Below are 23,708 nucleotides of genomic sequence, written 5' to 3' on the forward strand. Positions count from 1 at the left end.
TTCTCGCTGTCGTTGTTGGTAGGTTGTTTGCAGTAGTGTTGTTGCAGCTTTTGAACATTCGGGGTTTTGCTGTTTTCCCCTGTTTCTGGCTCACTGACCTCTGCTCTGCTGCTTTTAGCATCCTGCCGGGATGGCCCTGTCGCTCCTGCAGCCCGGGCGCGGGATGGATTCGTGTGCACATGGAGATGAGGGGTGTGGAAGGGCTGCGTGACTCGGCAGCTTTACACAGGTTGGAGCAGGGCCTGGTCCTGAGGCAGGGCCACGATAAACACCCCTGGGGACCCTGCTGCTCAGAGCTCCTCATGCTCTAGCCTGCATGGTACCTAGCCCCAGGTTTTCTGTTGCCTGCAAGTGTGGTCCCATCTGGGTTGAGATCTCCATTCAGTTCATATCCTCCTAAACATGGTCTTTCCTTTTGGGTGCCTACCTCTGTAGGCCTTTGGTTGTTTTTAGTTTATCAGAACCATGAAACTCATCTTTTGAATGTGCACTTAATGGTTAAGCTATGGGGGAAAGGCTAGACAGGTGACATGGATCTGTCTCCGTTGGGCATCCAATGTGGACATATCCCTCTTCTCCATTGACTGCAGATGACTGATGACGATGCTCAGGTGGGCTGGTTTCTATTCCAGGTGTGGCTTGAAGGACTACAGCAAATGAACATGGGAACATTAAGGGAAGACTTGGCTTTAGCACATGGATGCGTGTTAGAGGCATAGGGAGAGCCTCCAGTCTCTTCTCTAACGTCGTGCTTAGCATGAGCTTGTGCAAGGGGCTGAACTGGTGGCCTTTTTTCCTAAATGTGAACTAGGTGATGGGGGTAAATGCCCCTTTCACCCTCTAGACAACGGTGATAGAGATGGATTGCCAGGAAAAAACAATCTGTTAAGGCAAATGAGGAGACAGAGAGTGCATTCCTGCAGTCAGCTTCGTAGCTGGCACTTATTCCAGCCAGTTATATCTTCACAATAAAATGTAAATGAAGGCAATCATTTATTTTGCAGCCCAGAGGCCTGGTGGTATGAAACGATAAGAGAGCATTTTCCTTTGTCTCTATGGTCGAGGTGGCTCTTCTGCGTCTGCTGCTGTCTCTCTGATGCCTTGGCAGCATCTTAAATGTTGCCTTTGTTATTAAAAACACATATATGGGAGGCTAATGTCTTAAACAGCTTAGCGTGGTGTTTGCAGCACCGCCAGGCAGCCCCACGCGCCGCGGGCGCTCAGCCCTTGTGCTCGCTCTTTAGCAGGGATGCACGGAAAGCAGAAATGCCATCCACCGGCACAAGCCCGGTAAGAAAACAGTTTGTGCAAAGATAAAAGGCAAGCGGGGATGAGCTGGAATTTGTGGGGTTGTCTCCGGTCCGAGGGACGCGCAGGAGGGATTTGGGAATGCTGGCGAGCGGCTCCTCTGCAGGCTGGGAAAGGGAAACAAAGGGAGGGGGGCAACAATGAGACCTGGTAGTGGCTTGGGGATAATCTCTGATTGCATTTGGGCTTCTTTAATTGGCCTGTCAGTTTTGCACATCTCATGCATTTTCATAAGGATTCCTTCCTTTGCCTTCGTTTTTATCTCCTGGTAGCTCCGTGGCTTTCCCTGCTGTCTTTCTCAGCACATCTGTTTTGTGTCTTCCCTACCCCATTTCCAAGGGACGCTGCGGCGCCTGGTGTCGCTGAGCAAAAGGCGGATGCAGCAAAGGGGCCGCTTGGAAAATCTCACGACATCTTCAGCCAAGGGGGAACCTGGATTGGGAGGGGACCCTGACCTGGGTGGCGTCTGTCATAGGTCTCTGGAGCTAGACTTGGTGCTGAGTGCGACCCCACATGCAACAAGTGATGTGTAATGCTGGGGGCAGCTTCAGTCTGTTTTGCTGATCAATATTTTGCTCTAGCCCTTCTATAAGCTGACAAATGTTTTTTCCCTGTTTTTCCACCCTGCATCATCCATACACCTTAGAAATACAGAGCAACTCCCGCTCCGTGCTGAAGGCCTTCAAAGGGATGTTGCTCCATGTTTCAGACCATCTGTGCTAAATCCCCACCCTTCCACTGCTAAGTGAGGCCAGAGCTGGTTGCTTCATCCTCCCACGAGAAATCCCCCTGGCACAAAACCAAAACGGAGCTGTCCACATGGAGCCGCTGGCTCCGCTCCCCAGGGCTGTTCCTGCATTTCTTGTGGCTTTGAAGGTTGGGAGGGTTAGGGCTTGGAGGGGCATGAGGACCCACAGAGGCCCATTCATGGCAACCAGTGGAAACCAAGGACTGTGGTGGAGAGATGGGCTCCTGGTAGAGCCAGTCGTGTCCCACCTGGTTCCTGTGGCCAGAGCTGATGTCCTTCAAAAGGGTGTCCTGCCCAGAGTGGGCAAGTCCACCAAAAGCCTCCAAAGCTACGTGGCTGGGCTGCTTTCCTGCTGTTGGCCTGAGGACCTTGCAGAAGTGTCCCATCATTAGGAGGAGCTCTGGATGCCCCGGGGCAAAAATAGTCCCTCAAAACCAGCAGGAAGCCAGTGCAGTTCCAGACTGTCAGCAGGGAAGCAGCCACCTCCCTGCCTGACGGAATCTCCAGATAATCTTAAGGTGCCACTGGTTTTGTACTTGCAGTGATGTTTACTGAGCCGTGAGGGCAAAATGGGACTGGAGATCCTCCAGGAGGAAGAACGTATTTGCTGTTCCTCAGGGAGATGCCAGGAAATAGGAAGAGCTGCAGTTAGTGGCAGTGGAGGCCAGGAGACCCCAGCCTCCACTGGAAGAGGAAGAAGATCCTTCTGGCTGTTGGCCCAGGGCTGCCTGTGCCTGTGCATTGTCCTGTTGGGTCTCCTGATCTTCCTGAGGAGGGAAGCATCTCCCCCTGCACCACTGCCCTCCCAAAGCAGGTGAGGAGGCTGAATCCTTGGAGTTCTCCAAGAGCAGAGCTGCCTTTGCCCTGGGAGGCAGGATCTCCTCCACAGCTGTGCTCAAGCCACACGTAGAAACCAGCCCTTGGAGCTAGAAAGAATTGCCCTTTTTTAGCCTTTTTACGTGATTTCCCTCGTGGTGACCACTAGAAGGGAAAAGCCGTATTCCTAAGTGCAATTCCTAAGCCTCAGCATCCCCCTCTTTGCTAATGGGGTCACAGAACTGCATTATTTATTGCTCCTCCTGGGACCTTATAGCTCCCCTCACATGTCCTGTATAGCTAAGGGGACCTTATAGCTCCCCTCTCATGTCCTGTATAGCCAAGGGAACGTTATAGTTCCCCTTGCCTGTCCTGCCGTGGCTGCTGGGCTGCATTGCTGGCAGACACTGCAGACTCGAAGGCGACTAGAGGCTCTTGGCTGAATATGGGATCTCTAACTTCCAGCAAAGACAATTGTACAGAGAAAGCTTTTGATCAAACAGAATCAGTCCATTGTAACCAAACATAAATTTCACTATGAAAATATTCTGTTTCAACATTTCCAGCAATTAAGCCCTTCTTCATCTGGACTCTTATTTGGCGTTAGAAAATAATTAGCCGGTAATATTCTCCTTAGAATAAAGACAAATGTTTTTATGTCTTTGCTGAAGGCTAATATTTGCAAAAAGAAAAAGAAAAGCAGATGAATTCCTTTAATCTCAGTGGCTTTGTCTTGATAAATATAGTTCTTTACTCTTAAAACTTCTGTATTTTTTTCACCTTTTATATCACGCTAAAAGCTGAGGATAGGCTAAGTCCAGGCAGTGGGTATGAGCTGTCGGAGGACTGGAGTCATTAGAGTGGATCCAGTCCTTCCATCTCAGTACCACTTGATGCCGTGGAAGTAGGTAAGAATGAAAGTCTGCAGTGGGTCTGTCAGCTTATTTCTTCCCAGCGTGCCTGTGATTGCAGCTAAGGTTAGAAGTGATGCCCAAACCTTGCTTGCTTGTAAACGGCAGTGCTAGAACTGGTTGCTTCAGTGTCCTTTGTAGCTGGAGCATATCTGGGTCTGGAGTTTGGCTCTGTGGAGCAGATAAGGACAAGTAAACGAGGAGACCAAAATCGTTCCTAGGAAAACCAAGATTGGTACCAAAGTGACCACTGAAAATACCCATCCCATCTTAGATGCAGTGAGGTCGTTTCCAAGCACAGCAAGCCCTTTGTGTCCGATAGCTCAGGGCAAGCTTTGGTGACAGAGCCATTTGGGGTGCAACAGGGAACGTGTCACTCCTCTGCCTTCTGCTTTGGTGACTTTTTGCAGTTAAGGAATAAAAATACATAAATAAAACCAGGTACAGTCACCATTTTACACAACTCCAAGCACTGCACTTCTTTCTACCCAGTGTGGAGCCCCACTGTGCTCTGCATTGATGCTGACTTCAGAGCACAGTGTTTGCATCCTCCTCCTCCTAATGATGGGGCCTATCTGTTAGTAAGGAAGTGCAAACAAAGAGGGAGAATTTCAGGCTTCCTGGCTCCCAAATGCAGCTCTGATACTGTTTTAGAAGTCCATCTAAAATAAAGGACAGACTGAAATCGTGGCCTTTGCAGAGGACTGGGCTAAGTCTGACATTGCCAGTTACAGGAACAAGAGTAGCAATGCCCTGGTGAGGAACCACGGGGTATTTGGAGCAGGAAGGTGCTTCTGAAGCAGCAGGAATAAACATGATCTCAGATGAGTAGGTGTGGGAGCTGCCGGTCTCAAAGTCTCCCATGGATGGAGAAAGGAACCTCTCTCCTTCAGTATCTGATTGATGGTAAGTGCTTTTCCAAATACCACCTATCCGTGAGATTTCATCTATTTTTAATTACACCATCACAATGATAATTACTAGGATTCAGGCATTTCCGAGTGAGCCTCTAGTTAATTACGGGTACAGCTGATTCCTGGAAGAGCAAGTCTGGATCTCTGTTCCTCTGTAGTGATGCAGCTCTGGCTCTGAGAACCATAAGGGCTGGTGAGCTGGGCATCAAATCTGCACCTGCTGCCCAGGGGCTGAGAGAATCAGCCCTGAAAGGGAAAACACTTACAGCAGGAAAAACAAAATCTTAGGTTTCAGACGGGAGGGAGGACGCTGTCACGTAGGAGTTTGATTAGGACTGGGCTCAGTTCCTTACCCTGCTGCTGGCTCCCAGCGCGAAGGCTGGGCAACCCTTGATGGACAAAGTCCTTGCCAGAGTAAACTGGGGTGGCTGCTTTGCTGATGACACAGCAGTGCCAGTTGCACGTGGCAGAGGATGTGGTGGTGGACAAGGATAATTTAGCTTGATGTCCTGTAAAAACACAGGCCAAAAACTGTGCCTGTGTATCCTTAGTAACCTGGATGTGACTAAAGCACATCTTCCAGTTGACATTCTGGTAGAAAGGCATCTGGTTTTAATTTAAAATGACCAGAACACGGGTAATGTGTTCTTCCCCAACTAATGTTTTTAGTGAGTGAAACACCTTCAGTGTTAACATTTTGGAAAAGGGATCTATATATAAGAGCTTCAAATGGGGAGAACTGCACTTATTTTGTCCTATTCTTTGTGTGCTTTCTCAACCCAAGCCATACATGCTCTGATACAGAAGCATCAGGCAAAATGAGCAGTCACTTGGCACTTGAATCTTTTGCTTAAAAACAGTAGTTATTTACTAGGCACTAAATGTCAATAAGAGCAAGTCTGCCAGCACAAACCTACTAATTAAATAACTGTATGTATTTCCTAACAGAAGCAGTGCTGTTTCTGCATGGTTACTTTGAATTTCCCTGTATAATATGTCTCAAATGATGCTGTTTAATTCCAAAGGGAGGTTGCGTGCTGCAGTGAGCACAACTTTCCTGGAATCCTCTGTGGGGCTGGACACGTGATGGTGCAGAGGAAGGAGCACTCTGTTGCTTAAGTATTATTAAGCATTATCTTTTAATGGCACTCAGGGTGCAAGGCTGCAGCTGGCACTTACTCCGGGTGACCAGAACTTGCTTAAAGGGAAATGACTTTTGGCCTTTGGTCTAGGAACGTTTCTTAGGCTGTTACTGCTGTTATTAATGGCTTCATTAGCTGAGCAGCAGTGTAAAATACAGTGAGAAGTCTGTGCACATACAGCATACATATGTGAAGGCGTAGTGTGACTCCAGTTTAGACTAGTAATTGCAGTCAGTGTTTGCAGGAGAGGCTTTCGCTCTTCCAAGTAAATTGGCAGTCGGCAAGTGGCAATGCAGCACATGGAGATAAGACTATTTTAATTTCTTGCTTCAGAAGACTCAGCTGTCTCCTTGGAAAGACTGATGCCTTGTCCGTGGGTTCGCAGATTGAGCAAACATACTGTACCGTTTATTTATTAAAGAGGAACGGCTTCAGCATTTCCTTGCAAAATAAAATACGGTCTTTGGCTGAATCTGGGCAACAGCATCTCACCTGCAAGGCCACATCTCGCACCCTGGGAAACAGGCAGAACCACCTCCCTCACTGCTCACTGGTATAAGAGAGCTCTCATAACCCCATTTCCAAGAGTATAAAGTGTTTTCCTACAATTAAAATTGCTTTTATTTGTTAATATTGCAGTAGTGTTTCTGGGAAGGGACTAGGGCTTCTCCTTCACTCCACATTGTGCAGAAGCAGGAAAAAGAGGTGAGCTGAGCACCCAGCACCTGAGCTTTTGGTTGGTAATTGGTGCTGCAAAGACTGCAGCAGCAGCAGCCCTGAAATGCTACAAGCAAAGAATATAGGAATTAGTGTGTGGACAAATTGTCTAGATATCCTCACCTCTCTTGCTCAGCTGATAAAGTGGGATAGGAAGAGAGGTCTAATACTGATAAGGCTCAAGTTAGATGCTTAAAAAAGGCACGTGGATGTGAATGCCTAAATGAACCCTCTTTCTGTAGCTGAACATGGCTTTTCTGCCTACGAGACCTTAGAGCATGGAAGATATCACCTGTGGATGTGCAGAGTGAGAAAGGCTTTCAAAGTAGCAGGGGAGAAGGTCGATGAATAAAACCAATTTGGCCATGACACTTAGCACAGCTGTGTGACACACTGTCCCCTTCGGGAGTTCTTGTTGGGGTAATTAAACCCAACAGGGCTGCATCCAAGTTGCCCTGGTTCTGCTCCCTCCGAGGTGTGGTGTAGGAGGTACCCGTGCTAATTAGGAGCTTTTGCTTGTAAAGCCTAATTTAGACCATTTCCTTGTGGGAATTGTCTAGTGATCAAGCCCAGTTTCAGTGAAACTGTTCCTCATTCATGCTGTCACGGGCATCATCTATAAAGGCAATCAGTTACAGCCAGATGGGTGTCAGCATGGGCCAAGTGTCTCCTCCCAGGCCTTCGTTCCTGATAACGGCATCCCGCAAGGATGGAGCCCAGGCTGGCTTTGCTCATCTTGCCCCAGCACCCTCGATTCCACGGGCACGGGGTAAATTTGGGGTCCAGGGCTGCTCAGACCCTTGGCAGGGGGGTCCTACCCCAGTGCTAATGTGTTTAAACACCCAATATGGATATTTCTGAGGAAATTTATGTGTCAGGAGGGATCACTTCAGTGCGGCCATGTGGCGTAACCATCTCCATGAGTCTCCGTGATAGCTAATTTTTATAGATCCACTCATCCCGAGCACGGCTCAAGGCACTGCAGTATTGGATTTGCTGTTCCAGATTGATCCAACTTGCTTATCTAAAGCAGACTGCTCGTCTGCCAGGGCTTTAATGCCACTTTGGACCAATATTATTTGTTTCTGTAGCCCTCCAAGAGCTACCAAACTCTTAGAGGGGGGGAATGGTTGTCTGCTAAATGCAAGAGCTGATAAACACCATCAAGTGAATATTCTTCGGAGAGATCTTCAGTCATCTGCCAGCCCATTTGACATATTTTTAATGAATGGAGTTATACCATAAAACCTGTTTCACAAGGGCAATATTTTAACACCGTTCTGTGCTCAGAGAGAGCAGGCTGCTTCATACCTTTTATTACTGACATCCCAAATGACTCCAGTTAGGAGTTACTCATGCACTAGTTAGTGAACACCACTGTTTATAGGGAATTTGGTTTATTTTATTGCCTTTTTAACTAAAGATAACTAGAAGTTATTTGGTCACTCTGTGACCAGCTTCATTTAGACTAATATAGAGTGATTCTAAAATGCCTGTTGGTCCAGTATCTAGTAATTTTTCTCCTTTTTGCAGGCACCACTGTACAAATGTGTAATGTAAAGAGTCTGACTTTCCCTAGAAATGTGCATTTTTTTTCCCCTTCCAAAGAGCAATTTTATAGGTCTACCCAATAACCGTATCCACAGTCGTGCAGAATTGAAGCTTACATGAAGTTGGAGCATCTTTTAAGCTGGTGAAGAAATGAAAATAATCGGAACAAATTCACAAAGGAGATATTTGCAGCATTTGTAGCATTAATGCATTCATCCATAATAGTACCTTTTTAAATTACTTTAAATTGCAGTGGGTAATTTCCAAGGTATATATTAAGCATATGGGATTTTGCATTATTATTCCTGAGGAAGGAAACAAATGTATAGCAAGTTCAAGGGAGGAATGAACTAATTTAATGTCAGCACTTTACTTAGGTTCTTGTGTGTATTTTTTAATGGTTTACATGAATAGGGAGCTGTTTTCTTTCTTACCATTTTTGGTTATTATGGAAAAGCTGTAGTCATTGCTAGGTGGATAAAGGCAGCAGCGCAATCGTATATTCTGAGTATCGTATACTCATTTATCACCCACTCTTTTGCTTTAATTTTGTGCTGCTCAGGCTCTATCTGCTTTCAATATCCTCCTGCACGATGCACAAAGGATTTGATGGCTTGGCAGAGCCACTTCAAATACCAGACACGATAAAGGGTAATAGATTTCCCATTATCCAAATGCTTTTTTATCCGCTTAGTTTAATTGCCGCCTTTCTCACTCCTCCTATTGTGCGCTCCTGATGACCAGTGTCCCCACAGTCATTCCCTTAGCTGAAAGGAGGATTAGGTTTGTATGTGGGAAAGCTGCTAACATGCTTGTTTGGGTATCAAAGAGAAGCAGCTGTGGCTTTTTGCAGCTGGGATTTCCTCCGAGGTAAAACCCAATTGCCTGGGGACAGCCAGGCAATTCCCCAGGCTGCAGAAGTTCTCCGAGCCTCTAAGGGGAGAGTAATAGGATATTAATATTCAGGGTCTGTGTCTGAATGTGCTTACATCTCAAAGATGAACCTTGGGGGAATGAGAAATGGCATTGTTCCCCTAGTCCTGCTTATAGAGAATGCTACTTCAGCATCATTAAAGCGGCCAAAACCTGGTGCAGAAGGGTGTTTTGTTTGGGAAAACCATATAAATTACTCTACTTACAGCTCCAGAGATAGGAATCAGTGGCATGTCTGTTTAGTCCACGTAAGAGAAGAAGAAAGCAACCTGTAAAGTGCCAGACAGAGATACTAGGGGTAGGGATGAGCTCTGTGGCTGGCACAGAAATTGGGCTCTGTGTGGGCTCCTGTTTTCCAGCAATACCCAAGAGCACGGGGCAGGTGCCCGCAAAAACCATCCTAGCACGGCTTGAAGTCCTGTTTGCTCTCCAGATGTTAACAGCACAGCTGAAATGTCCCTGCAGGACCCTGTCTGCAGCCCTCCTTTTCAATCAGCTAAAACAATTCAGCCACTTCAAGGAGAAGGTCAAGAGGGAAATTGGTGGCTTATTGCCCCAGCTGGGAAACTCTGCAGGTGAGTCCGGAGGGCACAGCTGAGGTCTGGCACATATTGCTCAGGACTGGGGTGATGGGCTGTGGGTCACACCTGCAGTGATTGTCACTGGCCATGTTATGTGTCTCACCTGGCACCTGCTTGTTTGGAAGTGGTGGCTTTGGTAGATTCCAGTTCTTAGGAGCTCAGGGTGGTTGTGTGGATTAGGATTTGGTTATTTTTTGTACACACTGGCTGCATCCCTGTGGATTATAGGAACCAAATCCAGGTGAGACTTGCTGTAATATTTGGGGGTTTCATGCTCAAAGAGTTGTTCAGCTTGGGTTGGGTTGTGCAGGTGATAACCTTGACAGGGAGCTATGTCCAGACCTGGGCAGCAGCCTGTGTGAGGGGTGTGTGATGAGCTGATAAGGACGTGGCCAAGAAATAGCACCTTGTTGTGCCAGGTTTTGCATGTGCCAATGGGGAATACGTGTGTGTGTGTGTGTGTGTATGTGTGTGTGTGTGTGTGTGTGTGTGTGTGTGTGTATATACACACACCTGCTGGTCAGTACTTTTATCTCCATAATTAAAAGAGTGAGTCAAGAAAGTCTTTAGTGGCGTTGCATGCAGGTGGATCTCCAAAGCACTGAGGGTTGCTTGAGTTTGAGAGTCTGTAGAGGGCAACCTGGCTCTGCCCTGCACTTGGGGCAGCCTTCCAGCCCTCATCTTGCTGGGGAGCTCTCTGCATCCCCCTGCGTTGGGCTGTCCCTTGGTTCCTGATTTATACCTGTCGTGGTGTCGGGCTCTGCGTTTCAGCTTATTTCAGAATATTTTATTTCAGAATATTTAAGGTTGGAAGGGACCTCTACAGAAACTGTGCCTGTGTCCTTCTGCCCAGCAGCCTGGCACGGTGACCTGCTAATTCAGTGCAAAGTCTCAGCCATGGAGCATAGTTAAATCAGGCATTGGAGGTGAATTCATCTATGCCTTGTTCTGTGCCATGTCTTTAAGGAGTCTCCTGAAAAGATGCAGGGTGTTGCTGCCTGCAGCTGCTCCGTGAAAACGAGCTGTGACCTCCTTAAGTGTTCTGCGGGATCAGCGGGAATGCTTGGCCAAAGCAGGCGCTCGGATGTCTTCCTGGCAGATCCCAAATGGACCAGGTCCTGTAGGCAACTTTTAGCTCTCAGATATTGATAGAGAGAGAGAAGAGAATGTCTACTCTATATGGAGAGTATATCATACCAGAGGTATGTCTGGGTACCTGTGGTACCTATGCGAGGTGGGGATCTGCACAGTGACAGGGACAGTTCATGTAAACCAGGGCTGTGCAAGCCGCGGACCTGACTTCTGAACAAAAATAAAGTAGTGCCCGTTGTGCTCTGCAGTCTTCCAGTCTGAGGCACTGTCAGGTTTTGTGGTTCTGCGTTTAGCCTGGGCTGGAAAAGACAAATGAGTGTGCCCGTGGCATGTACGGGCTGCCAAGCGACCCTGCCCCTGCTCTCCCTCGGGCACTCACGTGTGAAGGTCTGAAAGTGAGATTAATATCAGGAGAATAGTGAATTGAATAAAAGAACACGTAACATAGTAACTTCTCAGCTCATCTTTGTGCATCTCATACAACTATTCCTTGGATAGGTTTCTCGTAATATAGCTTTTTCTTTCCCCTGTATTGCTTGTTTCTGGTGGGAATGTAATTTGGGTACTAGGTGTGCTGTCTTGTCACAGCTTGTGGTGTCCTCTCTTCACCAGAACCGGAGGGACAAGGGAACCAGTGCTTTTGAGTAGTTTTGAAAGCAGAGCTCACACACATAGAGGCACGCACACATATGTGCTCCGGAGCATCCCTGCTTTGCCAATTAATATGTTAATATACGAGTGAAACCCCAGCCTTTAACAGCAGGGTGCCCTAAATCCGAGCGGGTGATGTTTTTTATACTCATGTGGCCAAGGAGACAAAGGAGCCCCGCGCTGGAGGCGCTGCCGGAGGGGCTCCCAGTGTGCGGTGGCGCCAGCCCTTCCCCGGCGCGGCTCGAGCGGCGCCCGCAGCAGCGGCGCCCGTGCCGGCCGCCCGCACCATGCTGGCCCTGTCCCTCCGCTGCCGCCTCGGCGTGCTGAGCCGCCGGAGCACAGGTAGGAGCACAGGTAGGAGCGGGGCCGGAGCGCTCGCCCTGCCGCGGCTGGGCAGCACAGACAACTGTGCTGTCTGGGATGGGTTGTCCGGCGTGGGTGCATGCAGGGAGCAGGGTTATTCTACTTTCATGCTTGTTTTTCAGGGATGTTTTCCTTTGATTTTTTTTTTATTTTTTTATTTTATCGTTTTTATTTTATCCAGCTGCAACGGTTGTTATTGCAATAAAGTGTATTTAGGAGTGCCTCTGGGTGCAGCAGGGTTCCCCCCTGCCAGGTGGGAGCTGCTGCTTTGCAGGGAAGGGTGGGTTGGCGTTTGCCGGGCACCAGGATAGCGTCTGGCAGCCCAGCGGTCTGTCCCACCCACTTCCCGCGGGAGCCGGCCGAAGGGATGAGCGTGGGGAGCAAACCTGGACAGGAGCAGAGCAGAAAAGTGCCTGCGGAGAAATCGCCTTCCCGGACACCTGGGGAATGAGCAGCCGTAATATTTTAAGGCGCTCTCGGAATAAGTTAATCTGCAATAAGACGGGGTTTCTTGTCTGGCAGAGCTGCAGCCTCACACGTGGTGGAAGCGGAGGGCGTTTCTCGTGCCAGGCTGCGGCACCTGTGCCCCTTGCCCGTGCTTTAGCTTGGAGAGTGTTAAATTGCTTTTCTGAACTTCTGCAGCAGAGGCTGCTCGTGCTGCCAAGCGCAGCCCATTGAGGACTCGTGTCCCTCCTGCCTGTGATTTGGGGCAAGTTTGGGTCTTAATGGGACCTGGAGCCCTGGGGCCTGGCAGCTCCTGGGAGCTCTGCAGCAGATCAAAGTCCTTCTGCGTGGAAGAGGATGCCCTGCATTTTCCAGGCTCCTCTAAAGAGCAGCAGCTTTTAAGGGCTCAGTGTGACTGGGATGTTACTGACTTCAGCCTTCACTCGAGACCAGCTCAGCTGTTTTCCTTGCTGAGCGGGGAGAGCTGCTTTGGTAGCAAAGGGCCTAAATCCCAACGTGCAGGTTTAGAGATGGAGCACAGTGCGGTTCTGGAGCGTGGCTTACGCAGCAAGCGAAGATGCACTTGCTCAGACACTGGTTCCAGTTCCCGGGGATGGACTCGAGCATGGAGCAGCAGCCCAGGTGTCTTGGGTTGGTTTTGGGGTCCTGGTAGGTCTAGGAGGTCCACGGGGCTGCACTCGCCTTGCTGGGCTGCACCAGGGCAAAGGCTCAGGGCTGCAGTGAGAAACACAACCCCAGGGCGCGTTTCAGTGGTGGGGAGTGAGGAGATTTGCTGCCACATCAGGGTTTTCTAGTTCTTTTCCTCTTTTGCTCAAGCATCCTAAAGTAATGGGTGATGGTGGTGTCAGCTGAGGGTTTTTTCTTGCATAGCTTTGAAAGAAAGTTAGGAAAGAGTGTTCTGTGCGGCTCAGGACACAGGGGCCCTAAGTCCAGAACACTGGAAATGCGGCCTGAGTTTGCAAGGAGCATTAGTTCCGTGCTATCTGATGAAGTTTCAGTGTCTTTGGTTGAATTACTTGGAATTGGCTTAAATCACCTGCATTTCTCAGTGATGGATTTAAATATGAGAGTCACTAATCCAATGCTAAACTGTACTGCTTTGATGAAGGATTAAGCCAAGCTGAAACTGGCTCTTGGGACTAGAGCTTTGAAATGCACAGCTGAAGAGATGCAGTTACTTGTCTCCTATATTTTGGGACAGCTGATGGTTAAAGAATATCCTCAAAAGACTGAGCAGAAGTACATGACACTTCAGTATTGTCGTTACCAGGATGAACCTGTCGTGACTGGGGAGCAGCCAAGGAGAGGAACTAGTGTGAATTTTGCCAGCCTGAAGTGAACTCAGCTGCATTTCCCACCTACGAATGCCCTAAAATGAACTTTCTCGCTATCCGTTGCAACCCAGGGGATGGCCGAGCCTGGGAAATGCATTTGCTATTTGGCCCTCAACAGCCCAAGCACCTTAAATTAATGATTTGGTTAATGTGTGTCTAAGGGGTGTGTGAGATGCAGAGAATGGGGCCGGGAGGGATGTGTGAGTGAAGCGGCAGACGGGGGAGCTTCCCCTGCTCCTCCCGCCTTATCTCCCCACTCCAGAGCAAAATCCTTGCTCTCCCTCTTCCTGCCTCCCTTCTCTCGTTGGGCCCTCGAGCTTTTCCTTGGCACGGGAGATGTTGGTGCTTAATCCATCCGGATGCCGCCTGCCTGGCGCCGCGGGTGCTGTTGGCCGCCCCAGCTGCTTCGGCGCCGGGGCTCCGAGTCCTCGGCGGTGCCCTGATTGCAATGGGCATTAACCAGATACGTATGTAGGCCTGAAAAACAGCAAAAAAAGAGCAATTTAAAGGTGTCCTCGCTGCTCCGCTTCCCACCGCCCCCAGCAGCTGGTGAGTCCAAGGGCTCCTTGTGCTCGAGGGCTGCGGTGCTGGTGCAGCTGCAGCCTGGACCTGGATGTGAGTCCCAGGGCAAGAGGGGACGTTGGCTGCAGATTCCTGAGCTTGACACGTTTTGTCCGCTCTTAATTCCTCCCAGTGTGGAATCCATGACAGGTATTTGGTCACTGCAAGAGTTGCCCTCTTCAGAAAAGGAAGAAATATTCTGGCTCTGCCCTTTCTAAGGAAGAGAAACGCGCCCTGGCCGAGCACAGGGTTCGTTACGTGGCACGGTGCCCGTTCCACGGTGCAGCCGGGAGCGCCGGGGAGCATCTCCTTGGAGCAGGTAGCAGCAATTACCGTGTTTAGGCTCCAGACTCGGAGCTGCCGGTGAAATGAAGCAGCTGGTTCCCAGCAGTGGGATAATAACAGCTTGCAGGAGCCAGCCCTGCCCGCAAAGGCAGTCCTGGCACCGCGCTTCAACCCGCGCTCTCGGAAACCTCAGCCTCTTGGAAACCTGGGTCTGCGGTCGCTCTGCTCCTCCCTTGGCCGCCTTTCCTTCCAGATGGCTCTTGCCTCGCAGGACGGGCTCTTAGCTGAGTATTTACAGCAGAGGCAAGTTGGAGGGGAAGCGGCGGGGGAATCTTTATGGAGATGTGACACGGGAGAGCGCTTTTTGCTACTTTTTGCAAAAGAAACGTTAGTTGTTGGGCTTTTCTTTGCACCGTCCATAGTGTTTGTGAGCTGCATGAGTAATCCAAGCCCCCAGCTGCAACCGGTGCTTGTGGTGAGAGCCCCAGAAGAGGTAACAGGGTCGTTCCCTGGTGTGTGATAGATGGACAAAGCAGTTACCAGCTGTAATCAGGAAGGGGAGAGCCTGCCCGGCACTCCTGCTTTAATGAGGTAAACGAAGGGTAATGAGCTCTGGGCAGGCAGGAGGATTGATGGCAGGAATCTCACACCTCCGAGCGAGACGGGAGTCAAGGAGAGTGACCTTCTGTGGCTCCCATTGATGGACGCTGCTCCACAAGCCCTCACGCTCACCAGCTTTTGCTGTTTAATTAAGACTCCTATGATCGTTTTGAAGTTTTACCTGCTAGAGCTGTTGGATTACATGGAATGATGTTTCTGGCTCTCACTGCAACAAATGGGAAGAGCCTCGCGAGCTGAAAGGGGAACACGGCCTGCCCGTCTCCTGCAGCTTAGTGCGTGAGAGAGGGGAGCAAATGCCAGAAAAACCTGACTCCTGCCTTTCAGCTCCAGTTTTGGCTTTATATCAGATGAGTCTTCATATAGATGAGTCTTCATCTCGACTCCTTTCACCCTTGAGCTCTCTTGTTAACTCTCCTCCAGACAGATCCTCCTCGAGTCCTCATGCAATGCGTTTATTGATCCACACCTATGCTCTTGGCAGCCTTTCAAATTAAAGGAGAAGTCGAGGATATATTTTTAGGAGGGCACAGAGGCCAGTTGGGGATGGAGTTGACACTGTTGGGAATGTTCCCTAAGGGAAAGGGCACTGGCTTGTGCAGTCAGACCCCTTGCAGGGGGGATGCACCATTGCAGGCAAATGCTGAGGACCTCAGAAATAGCATTGAAAAATCATTTTAATATTACTGATAGCTCTGGCTGTAAATTTGTTCTTATGGTTCTTGTTTGCCTGTTTAGCAAGATGAACAGGTCACGGCACGCGGGAAATGGCACAGGGCTGGGAGCAGCGCGGTGCTGCTGCCACCGACCTGCGTCAGGGGCTTCAGCCTCGGCCAGGCATTTTTGGAGCATGGAGGAACACATTTTCAGGAAACAGTAGATAATGTTAATTATTAGCTACATAAAATATAGTTCTCCAAAAATTTTAGGATACAATGAGTCAATGCAAGGAGTGCTTTTTGGATATTATTTCAGGATTGGTGTCTTTCAGGTTGCAAGCTGTGCCTGAGGTTTCTCTGTCTCTGTATACAGGCTACCCAAAGGGGGTTGGATGTAAAACCGTGGCTCTGAAGAAGTTTTGCTGGTCAGGAAGTGAGCTAGGGTGATATTTGGTTACTAACTCCATTCCTACATGCAATCATGAGAGATTCTTGCCTATTTCTTCTGGGTCTCTGAATAATATGGAGCGGGCCGGGAGCCATTGCTTAAAATAGTTGAGGAAATACCTTGCCTGATCTGCCAGCATGGGCTCTCTGCCCTAGCATCCTCGGGCAGTGGGGATGCCAAATTGCCTCGCTTTTGTTTTGGATTTGATAGGGGATCACAGTAGGCCAGTCTGGAGACCAGTCTGCTCCAGTGCCTGAGGGCCAAGTCAATGAAATTAGTGAGGCTTTTAGCTCTGTTAGCAGCAGGACAGGAAGTACATTTCTTTTCTCATGAAATCCACCCAAATTGAGTTGATTGGAAGCCTAAAATCATCACCGAAGCATCTCCAGTAAAATCTCTGCAGTGCCTTATATTTCCTGGCCAAAGTTGCTGAGGTCGGGGCTGCTCCCAGGCCACCTGCACCTTGGTGCCTAAAGCAACTAGACAAAACTGGAGCCCCACGTCAGTAAAAATGCAGTTTTCTCCTTCCCCTCTTTCTGTAACATTCCCCTATATAAAAAGTTGGGTTTTTTCTTTTTTTTCTTACTTTTTTTACTATTTAAATCCAAGATTAGGAGCTAAGAAGGCAGGAGTTCTAGCTTACTTTCTGCAGACCGATACCGCAGTAGAGGATGTTCCATTTCCTTGCTGGAGGATTCAGGCCTGTTGTCCTCAGTGTAAACACCTGGGCCAAAACCAGGCATCTGTTTCATGTTTTGACAGAATTGCTGGTGGATGAAATGAAATACAACTAGCAAAATATCTTAACAACGTGTTGCATAAGAGACAGGATGAAGAAATAGCGTGGGGTGAGATTTGAGCCTGGAGGAGTCCTGAGGTTATAATGAGGCTACCAAATAGCAAAACTCAAAGACCTGGTCTTTTTTTATACATATATTTTTGTAATCTAGCCAAAAATACATTGCCGGCACAAACAAAAGCTGAGACTGGCTTCTGCTGTCAGCCAAAATTAGGTTTATTTTCCAATTAGCTCCAAGGAATCTGGAGCTAATCCCCCTCAGGGGCAATGCCGATTGCGTGAGCTAGTTCCTTGCAGCCTGTGAGAGCAGTCCAAGAGAAGGTGGCAGTTGAGAATTTGCTAGTTATGTCTGACCCCTCTGATCCATGGGAGCTACAGATTTCTGATATAGCTGTCACTGGAAGCTCCTCCTTGAGTCCAGGATGAGCTGTGTTGTTTATTTTTGATTATTATTTTTATTTTTTAGTATCAGTTGTGTTACGAACACTGTCTGTATCATTGCGCACACACACACAAAGTGCAATTTTTGCAGGGCAAAAAAAACCTTTTTCCTCACTCGGATCTGCTGTCAGTGCAACCAAAAATGCACACAGAGATATGGATCCAACGACAGGCCTTTCTTCCTGAAGTCATTCGTCCTCTGCCGGTAAATAAGGACTCAAGGCTGACTTTATCTAATATTTGTTCAGTGATCCCAACTGGAAAATAAAATTCTGTCCAGTTAGCTAACTTGTTAGCTACTGTCCTTACATATTGGTGACACCTGGGTTCCTGTGTCCTAGAGATACCGGCCAGGGCTTTTCTTTAACAGATTAGTGAAGTAGGAAGAAATAGCTCCCTTTGTATAAGCGAGAGCACGCATAAAGATGAGATGTTTTCAGAAAGCTAGGAATTTAAAGAGTTAGATATTAAAGAGTTAGACATTCCTTTAAAGCAAGCATTTCTTCTCAGAACAGTTTGTCTCTTACGCGTTTTCTTGGGGTTTTTTTTCCATGTTTTCTGAAGAATTCTCCTTCTGCCTTGGAAACAACTACTGCTTACAGTTTTATCCTCAAGCAATGATCTTAATAGTAGATACTAAAATGTCTCAAGAAATCTGTGTAGTAAAGCACCCATACTTAGACATTTCTTTCTAGAAAAAACAAAAATGAAGAAATCTAGAAAGGGAGCAGAACAGACTGAGCAACAAAATCATTATCTGTTGGTCCTCACAGAGTGAATGGAGAGTTCTGTTGAGCTTTCTGTGTGTCTGACCAGATCACCTAATTCCATGTGGTTCAATGGAGCATTGCTAGCTTCAGGTGAGCTTCAGGTTGAGGGACTCACCTGAACCTCACACGGTTCCTGACCTGTTCTTAGTGGAAGCATATGGTGCAGACTCCATTGGTGAGCCCTGTATATGCACCCAACAAGATCTCAGGCCTTTTCCTATTTCTAGGCCTCACGTTCAACTTGAGGACTGCTTGTCATAACTCTTTGAAAACTGTTCAGGGTACATACGTGGAGAGAGCTGGTTATGCTAGCAATGGGAAACAAAGCTAATTGCCATGTTGTTTTTCCCATCCTATCACATAATGTTACTTCATGCAGGATGGATGTGTTGAGGTGTTGCCCTTCTGGCAGAGGGCACATAGCTCACATCTGCACCATGAGGAGGATTACTCATCATGGAGCCTGGAAGGAGCTTCATATGGTCAGCATAACCAGTCTCACCAGTGGGTGGTTGTGATGAGGGGCCATCTCCGTCACTGATTTTGGCCGTGTTCGTGGGAGATATTGGGGGTATCGATGGTGGCGTCACAAGAAGCTCTCTACGCCCAGAGTGCTCATCACTGCTCATCACCACCCACTTCATCTGGCACTCTTACATTAGCTTGGGTAATGTGATATTTTTGTTTTTCAACTGTTTCACAGTTTCTTTCCCTTGTACATAAGTATCAAATGTTGTTGGCTGAATATTTTACTTATGCTTATTTGGAGTGAGCATTTCTGTTACCCCTGGCCCATAAGGGACCAATTTAGCTGCATTGAAGCAGTTTTGGTGTTCAGTTCCTCCTTTTCAAAGAGTTGCATTTCCACATCAGTTAAATCCTATGTATGCCGGCATCTTCCCTACTTCCAGCTCAATGAATGTTTAAAAGAGATACTTCTCCCTGCTGCCTATCCTTACACATACTTGTGCCTCCGTTATCTAAATGGTGGGGGGGGGCATGAAAGTAATGCCGAGAAGCAGGGGAATTTTTAATGTAAATGATGCATCACAAGGGAGGTAACCTCATTCTGGCTGAATGAGGTTTTATATACAGAAATGCAAAATATTCATCCTATGTATCATTAAAGTGTTGCAGCAAAGCTCTTCCAAGTAAGTGCCTGAGTAAATCCTGCATTGGTGACCATATCTCAGCCATCTACCCCAGCCTGCTCTATGGTGCTGTCTTACACAATTGCAAGCACGTCCCACGGCATCCACTTGTTTGCTGCAGTTCTCATCCCAAGAAAATCTGCATCCCATTGGTGGTTTCACACCCTAGTAAGAGATAGAGCAGGTGATTTTGTAGGGTTTGTTGGGTGATTTTGTAGGATTTGTTGTTGTTTTGCTCTAATATGCTGTCTTGAAGATTAATGGATTGTAGGGTATGGCTGTGTAGGTGCCCTTAGGATCATGAAATAGTCTGATGCTCTGAGACTGGAAATACAGTAAGTGTGAGTGTTGTTTTAGGTTATGACTTTTCCTTGAGCTGCTTTAAGTGAGCTTTGTGATGTTAATGCCCTGGTATAACAGAAAGGGCAGGATTTTCAGAAGAGTTTTTGCTGCTGACTTCAGCTCTCACACCATGAACCGGGTGCCCCACGGTCACTCAGCTCATGTTTGGAAAGCCCGTCTCATGGTCATATTTGACCTCAGCTTCCCACACTCATTTGCACATGGAAATTGGCCCTGGGGAATTAGATCCCTATGGGCAGTATATGTGCACCTTTCCTGCAGCGAGTGTGCAAATATCTCTGAATCCTAGGTATTCCTGCTGCATCTGAGTGACAGGTTGAAGATATCTCTGCCCGACTATCAGCTTAACTTTGCAAAGCCCTTTCGGAAGTCATGGTGCTGCATAAGCAGAAGATAAAATTATTTAGAGGCTTTTTTTGCTGTTTCTACTGGCATAATGGAGCCTAAATGGTCTCCTTCACACTAGCTGACACAACCCTTTTTCACTGTAGGATGGAAAAAGCCTGATTAAAAATAGGTCAAGGGAGTGTGATGTAAACACTGATGTTTAAGAGCTCCTAATGAGCTGGCAGAAGATGGCATCAAGCCAGGCTGTGTGTTGAGCCCGTGGCGGGTGTGTAAGGGTGGCACAGTGCAGTGCGTTGCGTGGGGCACTGGACCCTCTATGGGGATACGCTGTGTGCAACGTGCTACAAAGCCTGCAGGTTGGAAAGCTGTCCTCAGAGTGGTTGACTTGGCACAGTCATCCAGGAGAGATGTGAGGTGTGCTCCTGTATCTATATTTCGAGCTCCTATATGGGCTGTTGCCGTGGCTGGTTATGCTTTGCTGGGTTTTGCCACTAAATTCTGTAGAGTTGGGCACCTTTCTGTGCACGGGGCGCCAAACCAGTGCTGGGCCAGGCTCTTGCTGCCCTGTGGGCATTTTCCCATTCCTTCAAAACCACAAGAGGAGCAGGCAGTGCTTCCAGAAGAGACAGCGCTGACCTGGAGCTGAGGCTGCTCCACTTGCCCAATTCTCCCCCTCCAAACCCCTGCTCCGAAACCATTCCCGCCGTGCCTGGCAGACAGGGAGGCCGTGAGCCCGTTGCTGCTGTGAGCACACGTCGGCCAGGCCAGGGACCCGCGTATTCGGCTGTGGTGTAGCCTCCCGGCTCTGAGACGAGGTTCCTCCACACCAGCGAGGGCTGGGGGAGGCTCCCGCATCTTCCATGCGGTTTGATCCACCCGGCTTGTTAACACTCGCTTGCTTTTGTGATTAATTATTTAACGTTCTCTCGCGGTGCTGGGGGTATAATAACACAGCCCTCCGTTTCTGCTGAGATTCACAGTTCTTTGCTTTCTCCCTGCCGGCGCTTCGTGCCGCGCTGGAGCGCGCGGGTCCATGTGCTGACGCTCAAAGACCCCGGCCACATCCGAGCCATTTCAGCCAGCCTCCAGCCCCCGCTGCCTCCTCGGCCCCAAAAGATGCTCCTGGGCACACTTGAACAATGCGCAGACAGGAGATGGGGTTTGTGATGCCTCCATGTGCAGGCAGACGTGGGGATCACAACTCAGAGGCCGGCTTGTCAGCGAGGAGACTTCATTGTGAGCGTCAGCCTTGGCAGTCGCCTTTCACTTCTCTTCTGGATGCTGTTTGAGTGGCTTTTTTCAGTCCCCTCCGTGTGGTGTCTGCAGTGGTTTGGGGTGGGTTGGACTGGGCCCGCGCACTGCCCCCGTTTGCTCTCTAAGGCAGTGCGTGCAGAAGATGGCCGCCATGCAGGGTAGAGAAGATGGCCGCCATGTGGGGTACAGAAGATGGCCGCCATGCGGGGCGCAGGGGCCACCTGCACCTCTCTGACCATGGGGCCTGTGGTCTTGTCCTCTGATGTCCCTCCCGCCCCTCCTTGCTCTCTCTCCCTGCTTGTGTGATGCTGGCGTTGCTGACAGAGACAAGGCCTCCAGTGGATGTTCTCCACCATTCCCCTCCTTTGGCCACCAGAAGGTGCTTATCAAATAGCTGCTTGGCTTCTTTGGTGTAGAGTTCTGCAAAACCTTCTTTTCTGGGGCACCTACGTGGACATGGAACCCAGGGGTCTCCAGAACCATCTTCTGCAAGCTAGGTGGCCTCACAGGAGTGATGACCTGTTGCTGGTTGGGCGCGGGTGCATCCATCTCCAGTGTCCATTAATGAAACTTAAATAACTCCCTTGGACAGAGAAGCAGGGGTTAATACATAAGGTGGAAGGAATCCAGAGTGGAGGTGGAATCTGGCAGTTAGATCACAGTAAAAATGAAAGTCATGCCAAAAATAATCATTCTGTTTTCAGTTTGGACCGGTTCTTAAATCTGCATTGGACTATGGCATAAATATAGGTGCCCAGCATTTATTTTTGACAGCGAATAAGTTCTTTTAAGAGCCCCATATCACAACCACTATACAATATCAGTTGAGTCATTTATCGATACTGAACGTTGGAAAGGTGGAGTGCCTCTACGTAGTCTTGCCCTTATACAGTTTGCTAGTTTACTGCGTGCCTGTGGACCTGCCTATGGTAAGCGGAAATTAAAATACATAATCATGTGTAGGATTCAGACTACCAGCTCATTTTTCAAAAAATTGGAAAAAAAAAGATGATTCTGTGATAGAACAGTACATGAAAAAGTAAAGTTAAAGCATACATTATGTACAACAACTTGGTAAAATCCCGCTTATGAAATTGTTAAACCTCTCAAATTATTATCTAAATAAATATTTTATTGCATTTTAATTTGCTTTATTATATTGCATGGTGCTTTGAGCACCTTGGCTTCATAAATAAAATAATTATTATGTAGAGTCTGCAACATGAAAATTAATGCTTAAATGCTTGGAGACTTATAAAAATTTCAGCACTTTTTCTATGGCTTGTGATAAGGGTTCATAAGCACGCTAATTTTTCTGCTCTTGTACATTACAGGTCACCAGAATACAAGAGATATTAACAAAATCTGTATTCTTTTATTAAGAGACTCCGGCATTTGGAGGGCAGCGTGCCCAGCTGCACTGCTGCAGTGCTCTAACAACTTCTCCAGATGCTGCAATAGCAATAAAACATGACAGGATTGTGTAAAATCTCTATTAATCACTCTTTTTGATAATGCAAAGAGAGCATGTTACAGTAGCTGTCTAAATCCCCTAGTGCTCCTGAAAATTTGGGGCAATTAGTGAGGAGGATTGTCTTCTGTTGCTGTAGGTTTTGAAGTTTAACTCTTTTTGTGGTGCCCGTAGCCTTTTTGCACGCAGTGGGATCAGGATATGGGCTTGTGCCTGTGCCGTATGTCTTCCATAAGAGGTTTTAGGAAGGGGCACAACTCTTGGGTGCAAAGGCAGAGCATGTTCAACCTGCATCCCCAGCCTCCTCCGAGGCACCACATTCTACTGCAAGTCCTCCCGTGCGTTATTTGTGTTTCTCTCCTAGCTTTGCAGCCTCTGGATGGGGTAGGAAGAAAGTTGTTGGGTTGGGAGCATCCCTGCACTGTTTTCTTGAGCCCCGTGGGGTGGTGGGTGTCATTGCCTTCTCCGAGATGTCACTGGGTCTCCTGACACCCCTCCTGCTGTTGCAGACGGGATGAGTCGTGTGTCACCACGGCACCTCCCTGTGCTCAGGAACTGCTACCGAGTCCTCGTTTGTCAGTTTAACACTGAGTTAATCTCTGGGTGCAAGACTCGTTACTGACTAGGCACAGAGAGGAAGCCAAGGGGTCTCCTTCCCATCCTGTAATATGCACATCTAACACTGCAGGGGTAGAGGATGCTTAAAAATGAACCTTCTGGCAAGACTGCCAAACGGATGCGACTTGCCCTTTCCCAGCCACCCTTCCCCACGGCTCCTTGGTAGCCAGGAAGCGTTCCGGAAGGAGCTAATTAGGCCCGAGCTGTTTCAACCTCCTCTGATCCCTAAGAAAGAGTTAATTACAGTCTTCTCCCTCTTGCTCAAAGGTGGCTGGGTATTATCATCAGAGCTGTAATTATTCATGCTAATTGCTTATTTGGAGAGGCAACGAGAGAGCGCGAGGAGCCCCAGCCTCCACATCAGTGGTTAGCAGAGAGGACCAGGTGCACCTCGTG

This window comes from Nothoprocta perdicaria, unplaced genomic scaffold, assembly GCF_003342845.1.
Source record: "Nothoprocta perdicaria isolate Ctin4 unplaced genomic scaffold, notPer1 scaffold_9, whole genome shotgun sequence".
NCBI lineage: Eukaryota > Metazoa > Chordata > Aves > Tinamiformes > Tinamidae > Nothoprocta > Nothoprocta perdicaria.